This window comes from Ambystoma mexicanum, chromosome 2p, assembly GCF_040938575.1.
Source record: "Ambystoma mexicanum isolate Mex_15411 chromosome 2p, UKY_AmexF1_1, whole genome shotgun sequence".
In the NCBI taxonomy this organism is placed as follows: domain Eukaryota; kingdom Metazoa; phylum Chordata; class Amphibia; order Caudata; family Ambystomatidae; genus Ambystoma; species Ambystoma mexicanum.
This window is the reverse complement of record NC_090923.1, coordinates 698,315,922-698,333,490: the sequence shown is the minus strand read 5'-3', so window position 1 is coordinate 698,333,490 and position 17,569 is coordinate 698,315,922.

Here is a 17,569-nt window from a genome sequence, read left to right as displayed (position 1 = left end):
TACCCATGTCACCAGGGATATTCGTGTAGAACTTTGAAAATCACCCTTTATTCCTTCAAATAAGTTTCTGAGTTCTGTTTCATTTCAGCTTGGCTAACCTGTGCAGGTACACTGAGGGCATTGCTCTATGAATCACGTTTCAGAGGCGGCATTAAAATAGCCAGTTTACTCCATTGGGTAGACGCTTCAGGATATATTTCCCGAGGACTACGCTAATTCTGTCATATGCATAAGTCATGAAAGCTCTTGTTAGGTATTTTTAAGCTGTCCCCAGTCCCTTATACATTTATTTTGTAATGGGACACCGGGAGTCATTACTGTAGAGTTGACCCATGCAATTGGATTCTGTGCATGGACAAATGGCAATTGTTTCAGCATTGACGGGACCTTGCAGCAATTCACCTTCAACATATGTTGTTCATTTTAGAGCAGTGCACGGATAATGTGTAGACTTCTTTCCCTCGCTCCTCTGCTTCCCATGTCTTATTGGGTTACAGGTGTGCCTCAGGTTCAAAGCAGTCGTGACTCGGGTCCCGGCTATGTGCTCAGTTACCTTTCCATTCTGTCTATGTTGCAATGTACAGCTTTGTTGAAGTCAAAGAGAGTCTAAAAGGCAGACGATAATGTTAATGGGTCACAGGGCATATCTTCAGGAACAAATCGTGCACATTTTCTTGTTATCAGGGCTGTGATGGGCCATCTGAATGTTTAACTAAATCCCCACACTGCGTTAATTGTTTTGATAATGTTTTATAAGAAAAGGTAAACTAATATACTTTAGTTGTTTGCTTGATTCAGAAGTGGAACAAAGCCCGACATTTGCAACACTGGTCATTGTATTCACATAATGCCTATCCCTAACTATAAGAGGCATACCCATTAGAAATAATGCCACAATTAGGTGCATTTTCCTTGATAATACAACTCACAGAAGAATGTAGATACATTTCATGCAGTCCCCTTCCACTTGTGAGCAAGCACATCCATTCCTAAATCCTTTCCTTGCAAACTCCCTCCTGAAGACTCATTTTCATAACAGAAACGTGAAACTACATCTACCACAGTGCAAAGAAAGAAGCAGGGCAGGATACACAATTGACTCTTCAATTGGGCCATAGTTACATCTGTTGGCCTATCACACTGATTAGCACGAAGACCATCATTTCAATGGCATTCTGGAGTGCAATAAAGAAAGTGAAGTTTGCCCAATGTAACACATGGGCAACCCACCCCACCTGCATTTTCTTTTTTTCTTTGCATTCGGCTACATATACGTCTGCATTTATAATCGGATGCACATAATTTATAGGTACATCATGCAAACAACAGGGACCACTGCCCAGTGCCCTCTGCAATAGGGGTCCCACCAATTGTAGAAAAAACTGTTGCTCTTCTCTTCCAAATTAAGCCATTTGCCAATATTATGTGGCAACTGGTGGTTTTTCAAAACCAATATGTCTATAGTTTTTTGGGATGCCAGGTTACTGGAACTGCAAGAGTTGTTCGCATAGTTCCCTAACCAAACAACCACTTGGTAACAACGCAGAGCAACAATGCTTAGACATAGAAGCACAATGATTAATAATACAGGAGATTTGCAATACTTTAATTGAATTTGTTTAATGTGTTATAGTTTTAAATTAAAACTTTACACATATACATTCATTATTTAGACAACATTTTGAAAAATAAAATAAAATGAATTGCTATCATAGTATATGGTGATGCTAATATTTCAAAATATCACACAAATGACATTAGAAAAACTGAATACAATGTATATATCATACCGATAAAACGGTATCAATTTCATAGACATATAAAAGCCTTAAAAAGTATTATTCATATTCATGACAGAAAGAAAGTAAAAGTGCACAGTCCACCATTCTCCAATTAATCAGGTCATTCACAAGTGGAATGTTGGTATACATTTTAAATATGTTAGATCCGATCTTACTATAGTTTCCACTCCTGACCAGGTTTAGATGTGTCTCCATCAACTTCCAGACCCTGAAAAAGGATTGTGCTTGCTCCCGTTCTGCATGTTTATGCAGTTCTTCCAGAATGTGGAGCCTTTTATCAAGTCCTGGAGCTGAACAAACTTACTAAAGTGTTTCAGATATACCTTCTCCATACACATAGTGCACATAGTGAGAATGTGTCTGGCTGTCTCCTAGGCAGAACTATTGCCACAAATGCAGCATGTTAGCGATGTTCCATCAACACTACAGCTAAGTCATTGCCTAGTCTGGGATGCTGAGGAAAACCCTTATTGATGTATTTTTATGTCCAGTTCAGTACTCTGGATGACAACCCTTGTATAACACCTCCCTCTTAGAATCCCCCTGACCCCACTGAGCCAAGAAGTAGGTTTGTTTTGCAAATTAAAAGGTTTATTCGAGAAATATAACAATATATATCTATCACACTTTTATAATAAATTAATATTGGATATCACACTTAAAATATGACAGTGATCAACAATGGATAATGTTCTACGGGTAAACTGAGTTGGTTACTTAGAAGTAGTATAGGGGATGAGGTAACTGAAATGTGTTATGGTTTCAAGGAAATGCAAGGTGGAATAAATGCCGTACAGAAAATAAACTGATATGGTTTCACAAGAGATAATATGTTCACTTTTCCCCTGGTGGCAATTCACCCGCCCCCCTATATGCAATGCAAGGAGATGGAAGTAACACACACAGTCTTCAGGAATACAATCAAATACAATACGGAATTCAGTTCCCCCCACAGCAAGCTTAGACAAAAGGTATGCTTTTTAAAACACGGGCAAGAGTGCTTTGTAATGTGGTGGCAAGGAAGTGAAAAATGCTAAAATTGCTTTTAATTCCCTATCGGAGGGGAATTAAAAGAGATGAATCAGGGGTCTAGTGATCTCTGCGTAGCCTTCAATTAACTTTCTGCTGTAATTAGTCAGTCCAAGGAGGCTCCTTAGTTCCCGCAGAGTCGTGGGGTCTTTCAGTTTCTGAAGTGCTTCCACTTTCTTTTCCTGGGGACAGAGGCCCTGAGGAGTAATCTCATGCCCCAAGAAATTAACACGGGTTCTACACCACTGTGCTTTCTGAAAGGAAAGTTTTGCGCCGGCGGCCCTCAACTGCGTCAGAACATAACGGATCTCCGCGATGTGTTCCTCCACAGATGAACTTTTGATGAGGACATCATCTACATAAGCAGAGTTACCCCTCGCACCCAGGTCGGGCATGGCCTTATGTAAGAAAATGTTGAATTCATTGCTGGAGTTGAGGTATCCGAAGGGAGTCCGGGTCCAGGTGTACTGCTGGCCCCCAAAGGTAAAAGCCAGTTTGTATTGGTCCTCCCTACTGACAGCCACGGTCCAGTATCCATTGGTCAGGTCTATTGCAGTGAATACTTGTCATCCTTGAATCTGGACCAGCCCTTGGTCAATGTAGGGCAGAGGCCATCGGGAAGTATGGACCCGTTTGTTGAGCTCCCTAAGGTCGGCGCAGAGTCTCCACTGGCCGTTTGGCTTCAATATTCCCAGCACTGGATTTATTGAAGGTGCTGTGTACTGGACGGATTATTCCCCGGGACTCAAGGTTCTTAATTATTTCAGTAAGGGACTCCATGGATGCGAGAGGCAAACAATATTGCTTCACAAACACTGGAGTCATTCCAGGGTCCGTGAGAATTGTTGTGGTGTGGATGTCGGTGCGACCACAGTCATATGAGTCTACCGCAAAGAGATCTTGGAAATCCAAGAAAACTTGTTTCAACTTTTGCTTCTGTTCCAGAGTCACGCAGGCATCAGCTAGGTTGACCCTCTCTTCCACCATCTGCCTGAAGCCGGGAAAGACTTCTGGTTTGGCTATCTCAGCTGCCTCCTCCAGCTGGGTGGAGAAGTCCCTGGTCAGAGTGCTGATTTGGACTGGAGGCTTCAGGTGGGTAAGGCAGCCCTCATGGACCTGGAAAATCACCTCATCCCTCCTGACGTCACAAGTCACATCTTCCTTACCATAAGGGCGAGAAGTGTACACCAGGAAGTTCCCCCCATGCCGGGTGAAAATCCTGTCTGGTGTTGTATTGTCCTCACTGTCACTGTCAAAACAGTCCTTTGGGATTGGTCCTAACAGTTATTTTCCTAAATCAATGGAGAAATGTCGGTCATCAACCGCCATTCCAATAATGGTGCCTGCGGCTAGAGTAATACTCTTTAAGTCGCTGTTATCCACCTCTATTGGAATGGTGTCATGTTCTATGTTGACTAATGGAGTTGGGTTTACCCCCAACCCTTGCTGTTGGAGAGAAGCATTTAGATGTATATAAGCATCAGGGTTTTTCAATTTTTGTCCTCTTTTAACTTTCACTTCCAGGGAGAATTGTCGGGTCCTTTCTGGGATGGTGACTTCCTCTTTAATCTGAATTTCAACTGCATAAGGTAGCAATTGAGCTGACCTAAATGCTTTTTCTGGAACATCAAAGCCCATGGAATTATCCGCTAATCGGGACCAAGCTTTGAAGTTTATTAGGGCCAAACTAAAGGCGAAGCGATTGAGAATGTCACTGCCTAAGTAAAAGGCGGCAGTGACGTCTCACACGACCCAACAATTATGGACTATGCTCTTGTTGCCAATGGAGATTTTGAGCATACACCTGCTTGGCAGGAGATGTTTCGAATTGGGTGCTTCCAGGTCCATTTCCCATTTGTCTATCAGTTTGAATGTGGGAATGGCTGGATCTTTTGTTACCGTTGTTCACACACACTCGGGCGAGAACAGAGTCCTTCCCATCATTTAACTGAACAGGGATGAACAACTGCTCTCCAATTTGCTGAATATCAGCCAGGCTCTGAGCTGATTTCACCTCTTTCTGGACTATAGGAGTGGGAGTGTCTGATTGTGGATTGGTAAAGAATTTCAGAGTGTTTCCTTCCAGTGTGGAATACCACCTTAAACTGGAAGGAAGGTTGATTTTCAGAAATAGAGAGGACCCCCCATCACCAGTCTGTTGTCCTACTGCTATTACTGTCACGTCTGGAATTTGGTTGTTCTGGAAGTGAAATTCTACTTGGTCAGATTTTTGTTCAACCATGTGGCAGGTGCCATTTAAACTAACATGGTTGACACTCTGTTTTAATTTTATTGGTCGGCTAGTCTGGGTCCAGAGGACCTTGTTTACACAATCTATTAGGGGTGAAAACCTTCTCAGGAGGTCGTTCCCTAGTAAACAAGGGGTGCCCTCTGGAGTTACTACTATGACCGGGTGTTTCACCTTGTGTCGCCCAATTTTAATGTCCAAGTCTGCAGTCCCTTCGATGGGAATTTCCTTCCCGTCAAAGTTCTGCAGTTGTCCAGGAAGAGAGGGGAGAGGAATACGGTAATTCTCCCCCCTTCCTGCATTTAGTTCCTCAAAGGCCCTTTTGGACAGAAGGGTAGCTTGGGATGCAGTGTCCACCAGTGCCAAAATTGTACCCTGCCCCTGTACTTGTACCGGGGCATAATATCTTCCCTCCTTATCCTCTAGGGGGCACAGATAATGCACATTTTTGGACAACTGGTGGGATAACTTTCTGGTTTTGGACATTGCTAGCGAAGAGATTTGGGCAGAATTCTGTGAAGAGCCTGGGGAATCTGAAAGAAAAAGGTGGCAACTGGAGATTAGAGCCATTGTGGGTTCCCCTGGTTCCGGTTCTGGGCCGCCCCCCCTTTTTGGAGGCAGTCACCAGGATGGGTTTGAACCAGGGGATTTCTGTATTGTGGGTTCTGGGATGAGATGAGGGGCGGCGATAGCTCAGTCTCCATATCTCTCCTGTCTGGATTGGAATCCCTTGGGACCCATTTTTCTTTGGGAGGAGTTACCCCATATCTAAAGGAGAAGATCCTTTTCCCAGGATCTTCTGAGGATCCCTCTCCCTCAAATTGGAGGACCTGTACCTCCTCCACAAAGTGGGTCTGTTTGGGTCCTTTGTTTCTCCTACCCCCCCTCTGCTCCTTGGGAGGCAGGCTTTCAGGGGCAGGAGATTTTGTTTCTGTTTCCTGGTTTTCCAGGGGTTGTTTACAAGTTGGGAAGGAAGCTTCCTCCAAGGCTTTACACCCCCCTTCCCCTGGTGCCTCCTCCCCGGGAACCGGTGGGTTATCGGGGTGCTGCCCCCGTCATTGTTCTGGAGCACCAGGTCCAGAGTTTGGGGCATTCTGCAGTGGCATGCTCATCTGAGGGTTCTGTTGAGCCCTCAGTATGTGACCCAGATCTCGTGCCATATTTTGGACCTGGCGCTCAAGTTGTGAAACCCGCTCAGGCTGATACGGGGCTCTATTTTCTCCCGTGGGCTGATCCCGGGAAGGGTAGCTATCCCTTCTCTGGTAATACCCTGGATTGGGAAGATTTGGGTACCCCTCCACCCTTGGCCTCCCCTCTCCCGGATTAGGTTGTCTGGGCTCAGGGAATTGGGGAAAGAAGGATGGATGATTTTGGGGCTGGAAATTGGGTGGATACCTGGGGAAAAAGTTCTGCCCAGGATTTGGTGAATTTCTGCCCTCCTTGGGGAAGTTAGGAGGGAAGTTCCCCGGGTCAGGTGCTTGGCTGGATCCCCCCCTTGGGCTGGAGGAGTCCACACATAACCCAGGATTGGTAGGTTTCCCTTGTAGCAGGGACTTGCATAGTCAGGGGAGCGGGGGACCCCATTTGTGGGACTACCTCCTCGACTCCCCTGTCTGTGACTGACCCGAGGGCCTTCTGGGCTGTGAATTATTTGGTGCAGGCAGGTTTTTAGGCCCCCCCATTTCCAAATCTAAAACGGGGGCAACCTTTACCTCTGCCACCTTAGCAGCAGCAGGGGTGCTGTTGGTTTTGGGGTTTTTCTGCACATTATTTTTATTTTCGATGGGCTTCTGCACCTCATAGATCCGGGTAGCCTGTTCAATGACCCAGTCTAAAGATCTTTTCTCATGAAAATCTCTCACGAGCTGGGTCATTATGTATTTGGGTAAGGCATGGAAAAACGTATTGATAAATCTCTGCTATCCGTGTGCACCCTTCTGGTGGTCTGCGCAAAAGCACGCTTTAATTCTTGCACAAACTCTTGTGGGGCCTGATCCTCCCCACATTCAAATTGTAGGCTGCCTTGCGAGCCTCTTGAGGATTTCTGTGCACAGAAAAATGTTTCAAGATGGCCGCCTTGTATGTGGACCACCTTGAATGGTTTTGATCCTCCAGCCCCGCAAAGAAACTGGAGTATTCTGGTGAGAAGGTCCACTTTACATATTGAATACAGCTTTGGCTGTCCTTCAAATGGAAAGTCTCCATCATTTGCTCATAGAGCTCCAAGTGTTCCCAAACAGAATACTTGGCGTTCTTATGATAAGGTGTGATGACACTCCTTATTGCCTTTATTTGTTTCAATGGGTCCTTAAGCAAGGCCCTTTTTGCCTTATTGGCCTTTTTGGTTTGGGTAACCCTGGTCCATTCATCCTCCGACTCAGAAGCGCTGCTTCCAGAGGTGCCCGTCTGATCTTCCAGGTTTTCCCAGATTCTGCGAGCCTGGGAATGGCTAGCAGAATGTGGGGACCAGGTCTCCTGTGTCCTGTAATGCTCAGAGGGGTCTTTAGATCCCTCCTTGCTGCCAGGATTTGATGGGTACCCCCCACTGACCTAACTGGGCAGAGGTTTTCAGGATGCCCTTAATGGGCCTACTCTCCTGGGTTTCCCCACTAAATTGCACTGTGCTTGGGTGCCCATACCCGGATGCCCGCCCATCGATTCCTGGGAGGTACTGGCCTATGAGCCACATACTTCTAGCTGGATAGTAATCTGCCATCCCTGTGGCCCTGGGCTCATGTGCGCGAGGGGACATGGGTGTGGCAGAGTCCAGGGACTGGGAGAGATGAAGGCCTCTGGTACTAGGGCTCCTGAGGTTATGCTCAGGAGTTTCTCTTTCCCAGCGAACCTCATCTCTCTCCGCCCCTGCTCCCTGTTGCAATGCAAGAGCCTGCGCTTTCAGTTCCTCAGTTAAGGCCTTACTAGACTCAATCAGTCTCTCCTGCATCGCTACCTGTTGCTGGAGCCTATCATTGTGCTGGCAGAGAGCCTCATTCTCTCTCTGTGCCTCCTGATTGGTCCTGGAGTACTGGGCCAGTCTTTGCTGCAGGAGGGTTACCTCCTGAGCTGTGTCCCTATTTGCCTGCTTCTTTCTTGCCAGAGCATCCTCCACCCTCCTGGTGTACTCTAACAAGTTCTGGTGTTCTTTTTGGAGGTCACCCAGTCCCTGGAAGACACTTTAAATCAGTTCAGGTCAGCCCTAACAATGGTTCAGGGATGGTTATAAGGTTGCAAACGAATTTTAGCAGTTCAGGCAAAAAGCGGCTATCTTTTTACAGATGACGAAATCAGGCCAAATCGCAAATCGCGGTAAATTTTGCGAGTGCGTAAATCGCGATTGAGTGGGGTGGGTGTGGTTTAGGTTCCAAAGCAAATGGGGGAAGCTTCTGTCTGTCCGTGCCTCCAGCTCGGGTGGCTCCCAGAGGCACTTCTCCACCCACTTCTCCCAAGAGGAAGCCACTTTACGGCCCCCCCAATATAACATTTGCCTGAGTCCAGGACAAGGCTTTGTTCAACCTCCTGCAGGTGCCCCTTCCCTAATCTAATCAGAGAGGTGTCATCTCCTTTTGGTGGGGAAGCAGGAGGCAGCCAGGCCTGGGAATGCAGTTTGATCAAGTTTCAACTCCTGTCGGGGGTTGTTGTCATGCAGAATTCAGCTAAATGTCACTTTAGTTCCCAGTTTAAATCAAAACTTCCAATTTTTACATATACATTAAATAATCACTTCCTTCAAGTCATTTCAGAATATAGTTTTACATTGTATCCACCTCTTAGCAAGTCTTTCCTTGGCCTGGTCTGGGTTCCTCTGTTCAGTTTTACACAAAAGTCTGGTGGTTTTAAAACGCTGGCTTTCTGATAGTGGTGAGTACCGGTATTGCATCCATTTTTGGGATCTGTCTTGAATTAGAGTGGTCTTTTGCTTGATAGTATAGGACCCTTGCTTAACATTGTTTTGATGGCATCCTTACAGTAGAGTGGTGATGTGGAACCCCCCACAAGAAGGTTGTATCTTTGGAGTGGTCTTGTGCCAACTGCGCAGTTCTCCTGGATTCTGGCGTGAATGTGGGCGGCGACATCTCATCCCCACATCCACACAGTCTATTGATTTAGTTTGTTCTGGGATAGAATAATGGCCGGCGACAGCTCATCCCCACATCTACCCAGTCTATTGATTCAACATGGGTCAAAACCCTTGACAAGCAGGAACGTTCTAAAACAGGCATGGCGATGGACGGGCCCACTACGCTCAACACCGGGAGCCTATTAATTCATAATTGTAGAATAAATCTCCTGAAAGCCTTAGATGGACCGAGAGCAAGATAGGGTTCCATCTTTTATAAGTGTAATGGACATCTATTACAAACTTATAACTGTTCAGCCATATCAGATGCTTAAACCTTTCACACCAGTCCCATAGGTCCAGATGTTTAGCAGGACGCCATCAGAGATTAGAACTATTTTTCCCCAAATGGGATTCCAGCCCCTTAAATAGTCCATTCCTCTACTAAGGGCCAATTTAGTTTCAGATCTCTGGACCATAATGCCCAAAGTGATTAATAGTGGATTTGAGGGACCGTTCATCAGTTAAATGATTAAAGTTACCCACTTCTTCAGCAACATAGATTTAAGGGAGTGCAAGCCTAGTTCTATTCTCAAGATGGACATAGGGTCACAACTTGGGAGACCCAATAGCTTTCTACGTAATTTACTTTCGATTAGTTGCAGCCGTTCAAGGTCAATTTCCTTTAGGCTCTCCAGTCCATAAATGACTGCTGGAACCAAGCATTGCATATACAGCTGTCTAATGCCCAATAGAGAGTAGGCCACCCGTTTCCTGGCAAACTGACTAATCAATTCTGTAAGTTGAGCAGCCTTTCTTACCCGGGTTTCAATACAGATTGTATAGCCCCATCTGACTTCGAATTCTATTCCCAAGTAATTATATACTGAAGTGTAAACAATCTCGGTATTTAGAATCAGAAGTCTTGGGGCCTCATTACGAGTTTGGAGGTAACCATGCACTATTAGTGCCATGGCTGCCACCAAACCCTTAACGACTCCGCCATGGTAAATGGAGCTATTACTGCCCCATTCCAAGGTTGGAGGGGGCAGTAATTCCCCATTCACCAGGGCCCTTCCCCATTCCCATTTGAGCCCCCGTAGGGCTCAATGGGAATGGGGAAGTCGCTAATAACGGTACTGCAAATTGCGGTACCGTTATTAGCTCCAAAGTCCCTTTGCGTTCCTTCCCTTAACGCCAGGTAAAACCAGGCATTAAGGGGAGGACCCGCAAAGGGACCTCGGAATCGGGCGGTAAGGGATTACCCGCACCGGTGCCCTTGCTGGTGCCGGTAATCCCTTACCGCCCAACTCGTAATGAACCCCTTGGTCTTGCTGTTTGCTTAGCTGTAAATAGCATAATTTGGGTTTTGTCGTTATTAATGACTAGTCCATTTTGCTCTGCATTTTCCGACAGGCACCAGGCAGTACGCTGAATACTGTTGAACTTGTGGTCTAATAAGACCAAGTCATCAGTGTATGCCAGGACCCGACAGGGACAATCGCCTATTTTCGGGGGAAGGCTTTTATCAAGGCCAGATAGTGTGGCAGATCGGAAACAAAAAGATTATACAAAATTGGTGCTGTTACACAACCTTGTTTGACTCCAACATTTTGCATGACCGGGGGAGTCATTGTTCGACTATTATCCAGCCTAAGATAGACAGTATTGTTACTTGGGAGCAGTTTCAAGAAATAAAAAAGACCCGGTGGACAACCTAAGAGTTCTAATTTCCTCCATAGTTGCTCCCTCCTAACAGTGTTGAAAGCTGCTTAAGATCGACAAAAATGGCATAGAGAGGGGGCCTATTAGTTACTTGTGCCTGTTCAACCATATGGTCAAGGAGGAGAAGGTTATGGACTGTAGAGTACTCAGCAAGGAACAGCACTGGAATTTATCCAGTATGTTTCCATGCTCGGCCCAAGATTGGAGTTCTTTAAGTAGAAATTATGCAAACAAATTCCCAGAGGAATCCAACATGGATAATAGCCGGTAATTACCAGGGGAGCCTTTTTTCAAAATCGGTAGCAAGTGGGCAGTTTGCCAAGAGGCAGGAATTTTGCCTTCAGCCAGTACCTTACCAAACAATATTTTAAATAGGGAGTACCAACAAAAGGAATTATGGAGCAGGATAGCATTAGACAAGCCATAAGGGCCCGGTGCACGAGAGGATTTCAGGCTCTTTATTTTCCAATAGATGGCTTCCTCCATGATCTTAACTGCTGTTCCTGATGGATTAAGGTCCATCCCACCAAGGTTGGGTTCCTGCGCCATTATATGACGATCCCCCAGAAACGTTACTCATCCACTGCTCTCAATGGAATTCATCATATTATGGTTAGTGTTTCCCTTGGCTTCACCCAATATCATCCAGATACTACTCATGTTCCCACTAGCAAGGATCGTAGCCATACTTTGGCAGGCTACGTTATTAGTGTCCCATTGCTGCCTTTTCACCCAGTTGCTGTAGGCATTTTTTAAGGCTCTCCTCTTTTTGAGGAGGGCATCGCTAGGGAGGTTAGCTGTTTCTAGCCCCCAAACATCTCTCCTGAGTTTACATTTGGCCTCTCTAATGACTTTATCATAAGACTTGTGTACTTTGGATCCTTTGGCCAAGACTGGAGCCTTTGTCCTTGCATGTTTAACTGAAAAGGTCTGTATTCAGTCCTCAATGTCATCCTTTGCATATTCTGAAATGATTGGATAATGGGCCTCTCATGGGTGGATGTAGCTCGTGTGGCCTTTATGATATTGTTATCAGACCATTTTACCCTTTTGTCACCACTGTTTACTCCCATCTCCCCCATATGTGTAGTATTAGGTTGTGTAAACTCAGAACGAGACTAAACACTATAGCCTCTTGGTCACTCCAAGAATTTAGGCTTACACCAAAGTTCTCCACCCGCAAAGCCAAAGTTGCATTCACAACAATCTAATCTAATATAGCCACATATGTGCCTGACCTCGAGGTATATTTACCAGGACAGTCACTCTTTGTACGTCCATTTATCATTTCTAGTTCCCAAGAGTGTAAAAAATCTCATCCAGCCCTCCCCCTCACTATCCATCTGGTTCATTGTCATGGAGCTTCTTGCTGATCCCGGAGTGTTCCAGGACATCAGGGTTGTTACTAATTTTTTTGTAAGGCCAGAGGAAGAGATTCAGCCAGCCATTTCAACATAGTTTTTATGTTCTCCAAGTGGACGTTGTCCTTTCCAGGCAAGTGGGGCACCAAGCCTGTGTTGCTGGGTTTCCCTTTAGCTGTCAGAGATAATGTAGGATCTTCCATATCAGGTTTAACGCCCAATGCAGTGCCTCCAAAAGTTGTTTGTGGAAGCTCAGAAGCAATTGTGTCATAGATGCATGTTTACAATGGACCGCTGATACTTTGGGGTTGATACCCTTAAGTGGCTCCACAAATGAGAAGTCTTCAGAGACTGTGGAATCAGATGTAATCGTCCAAGAAAAGTAAACCATGTCAGCCATTTAGTCCTGCTTTTTTATTTAGATTTTTGATGATACATATCTTATTTCCCAAATGTGTTTCCTGGGCTAGAGTTATAGCTGGAAGAGCTGCCAGTAATGCAGGTATAGCTCTGCCCTTGTCCCTCAGATGGGTGTTCGTTGTAGAAGATATATCTCTCACTTCGGGTAACGGCTATATCACCAATGAAACAGAGCTTATGTCCTGCTCTTCTATTAGATTATAGAAAAGGGCTCCTGGAAAAACCCTATTCTGCCCAGGAGGGCTCAATGGTTAACAGAAAAAACACAAGTGAACGGGTCAAAAAAATGATTCCCCTCACTGTTCATTCACCATTTCCATCTAGCAAAAAAATGCCACAACTAGTTGTTTTGGAATACTTCTGTTTGTAATTAATAACATACAATTGCTGATTGTTTTAAAGCTGAACATCATACGTTACAAAGTAAAGCAAAATCAAATTGCACAACAACACAAAAGCAAGTAACAATTCTTGCATATACAATTATATAGATAACATGATGCAATTGCTCCTGCCGATATATCAAAGAAACGACAGGGGTCAATACATATAAACAAGTGGAACAGGTATATAGACTGTATATCGGTATAAAAACAGTGAGAAAAACATGTGATACTGTGGTTGAAAAAAAGGTTTGTCTACACCAAGGTGTTTCGGCCATATGTAAGGGATATCTGGGCCATTTGCTTCTTATGGCCTTCATCAGGACGGGAAAGACAATGTTGTCAAGATGTTCAGATAAAGCTCCTATGTGATTGCAATGTATGACTAAATCATTATGTGTCTATTGAGTAAATAGAAGACACAGCTTACCTGTGGGATTTATTGGAGGCCACAGGTGTACCCAAAAGGGGAAGGATTATGGGACCTGTAGTGTCTCATGAATCGCAGTTGCATTGGACAACTATTACACATAGAGGAAACCACAGTGTCACATGTTTTTCTCACTGTTTTTGTACTGATATACAGTCTGTATACCTGTTCGACTTGTTTATATGTATTGACCCCTGTCATTTCTTTGATATATGGACAGCAGCAATTGTTGTTGTTGTTATCTATATAATTGTATATGCAAGAATTGTTACTTGCTTTTGTGCAATTTGATTTTGCTTTACTTTGTAACGTATGATGTTCAGCTTTAAAACCATCAGCAATTGTATGTTATAATTACAAACTGAAGTATTCTAAAACAACTCGGTGTGGTACTTTTTTACTAGATGGAAATGGTGAATGAATAGTGAGGGGATTCATTTTTTTGACCCGTTCACTTGTGTTTTTCTGTTAACCTGCTCTTCTGTTAGTGCATTAGTGCTTTCACCTGATTATCTGCATTCACCCAACTGGTTAAGGTACCAGTCCCCCTACTTGGGCGCTTTTTGTTGCGTCTGCCATTCTTGCAGGCTTTCTTCGGTTTCTTTACTGGAGTGATGATAGGAGGCAAAGCTGCTGCCCTCTCATTAGATGTTTTGCCGGATGCCGCTCTTCTGGCTAAACGCTGTTGTTTTCTGGAGTAAAGAATGGCCGAGCTTTCAGTTGGTTCATTATTCCCTGCCTCAGGTACATTGCCATCTGGCTCATTGGGTCTTCTCCAGATTCAAGTGAATCAGGCACAGATTCTTTAACGTGTGGGATGCTCTTCAAGGATTGCTGTAAGTTCTAATGAATCTTCCCACAGAGCTTTGATAGGATCTTCATAGCAAATTGCATCAATAATATAAAGGACCGAAGATCTGCAAACACTGACTGGGTATTCATTTCTGACTCATGTAGGATTGTTTCTTCCACCTGAACATCTCCTTCAGAATCTAAAACTAGATTTGGTGAGGTGGACAGGAGGGAATCAGCCGTTGCCACTGGTGAGTTATGTTATGATATGGCATTTATAACGTGCCTATACACAAGTGTTTCATGCAGATCTTATTACCTGAACCTCCACATCTGTCCAAGGTCTCATAGGCCCTTCTGCTATCATTGCCTGGCTTTGTAGAATTGATAGGCATAGGTCCAGTAAGGAATTATTATCAATGTCGTCATAGTTAGAACAATCATGAGGCAATCTAACTGCGTCAGGACCATCCATATTTAATTCCGTCGCTAACCCCTCAGAAGCTGGAGGAGCTCCCTGAAAAAAAGCCAGGATAGTTCCTTGCTGTGGGTTAATTTTGCTCTTTTCAGTCATTCTTTTCGCACCCTTATTAGTCATGGCATGAAAGGGGGCGTCCGTTTTTGTTTCATCGCCGTTCCTCAAATTATAGCGGGAATTCTGGGGTCTGGTGTGAAATGGCGTCCTTATGTCCTTGTAAGGATAAAAACGTTATTTAAACTTTGATATGGTAGTTGCTGCCGTGCTCACACATGAACCTATGGTATTACTGCCATGGTATTACTGCCAATAGACCCAAGTATCTCAGTCTCCAGATTCGATCGTGTGCGCCCTATTCATCAAGATTCCAGAGACGCGGGACCTTCAGGCTATGGTAATTATTTAATATTATCACACTCCAGTAGGTCACTGCTTAGTGTGCCGTCAGCGAGGGCTATGAGTGACATACTGCCTGCACTGTGCAGCGCTTGTTTACTTTATCCTCACAGACAGGAGTTATGCCCACAGCGTACTTCTGGATTGTGAGTCTAACACAGAGCTTGACATCGCAGTAAGCAGGAAGGTTAAATGACATGTGCATGTGCACTCGAGGAAATGTTCAAAGGTTTATCTCCGATATGTAAATAGCTGTTGCTGGTTCCTCCTTCTCCGCAGGCACTGCCTCTCAGACCGCAGCTTGCAAATTAGTAGAAACAGTAAAAAGATTCTTCCGAGCGTTGTAGACGAATGAAAGGCAGACTGTTCTCCTAGTTCCCAATCAAACGGTGACACAATGTGCACAGAGATGAAGATAAAGCACATACTTTTCTTCAAGATCTCACTTGTATTAAGATCAAAACAATACAATCAATTTACTCGATATCTGCACACGTACATTCCTACTTTGGTGACCCACAACGGGTTACACACCACTTTAACCATCAAACACAATTCACTAGCCTTGTAATGTCATAAGGCACCACCAACTCTTGACTAAATTTAAGAAGTAGAGGTATATCCGGTAACAGTTTTCAGCAGTTTTACTGTTAGGTATCCTGCATCATTCAGGTTACTTAGAGTAATTAGTGAACAATATCATAGACACACACTGGACTTGAATGTGTGTGAAAAGTGGCTCAAACGTAGCAGTCTTTATAATATGGGTAACATTTCTATTATCTCAAATGTATCTTTCCAGTAAAAGAATGTGCATGCTACCAGTCCTATATGTCTAGTAAGGATCCCAGACAGTACATCTATATAGGCCTCATTATGGATTTGGACGTATTCCAGTGGTAAATCCACCAGAATACCACCAAATGGATTGAACGTTATCGCCACTTGTTCCAGTGGAATTACCGCTGCATCACAAGTTAAGGTATGGTGGTGTTAGTCCCAATGTATTCTATCAATTTTGCTGATTTATGTCAGTAAGGCGGCAGAATTACCTCCAGCATTTTAATGGAGGTTTTTCCTCCACCTCACCACCAAACCTTTATTACACTGGTGCGGTAATGCACCAGTAACAAAGTTACCTCCTTTTTACTGACGTGTTTTACTGCACTGCCGTACTTGTAATGAGGCCCATGTATTTTGGATTTATCTTTATTTGAAGATCAGTGATGACAATTTCAAATAGAGATGACTTAATGACACATTTACAAATGGTGAAGTCATTGCCTGCCAGGGTTAATGTATAGAATACAAAGGTGAAAACAAGTGGTGGTGAGCCAGTTTATGATAACACCGTGATTTCCAAAGATAATATTAAGCATGTGATGCAAAACGCTAAAAAAGAGTACTGTACAAGCATAAACAATTACAATGTGAGGAAGAGGTGGGGCCCTTAGAGTGCTGCAGAGAATGAGTCCAAGACAGTTCACTTTCCAAATAAGGGTGCCCTTTTAGGTATGCTTCTTGTCAATACGTAGAATGGGAGAGGCTGGGTAGGAGCATCTCCCTCCTTGGTCAGAACGCGAATGTTAAAGCAGTGGTCGCCCTTGTCACTGCTTCTTGATAAATCCTATGTACACCTACTCTGGATACGGCAACCCAGATTTTTTCACCACAGCAATTCTTTGGTACAGGAAATATCTCTGCAAGTTGAGTTTGGTTGATAATGCATGCGGCCACTAACAACACACTCTCAATGGAAAGGTGGAGGAAGCTCTCACCTGCAACGCATATCATCACAACCATTCACACTTCCATTGTTTTCAAAGATATAATTTCTCAAAGAAATAAAGAAAGCAGTCAACACCGTCATTTAAATATTTTAATAATAATAATTTTATTTTGATATAATCTTTATACTTTATACAACATCTAAAATTCATAACATAAAATACATATAGGCCCTCATTACGACCCTGGCGGAAAGTAACTGACCTGACCGCCATAGCGTAAATAGCGTTTCCGCCATTGCACGATGGAGTAAAGTGCGGCTAATTCTGACCCATCGGGCACGAGCATTACGCCATGGCGGAAGTGCAAAGTCCGCGATGGCGGAAATGTCCCCAAAACGCCCCTCACCGCCGTCGTACGGCGCCCTAGGTGCAATTCTGCCACCCATCATAGCGGTCACCGTAATGAGCGGTAATCGCAAAATACGGTGACCGTAAATATACGGAAATGGAAGTAAAAACATGGGGCCGGAATGGGAAACAGCACGCCGTACACCTATAAAATCAGAATCCCAACACAACCATCAAAAATCCGACCCTGAGACACATCCCAACCCGTTAGCCACCCTAGTTAAAACAATCAAAATGGGAAAAGTTGCTAAAAAAGCGTGCGACCGCAAACGGCAGGTCCACTTCTCCCATGAGGAACTCACCGTGCTCA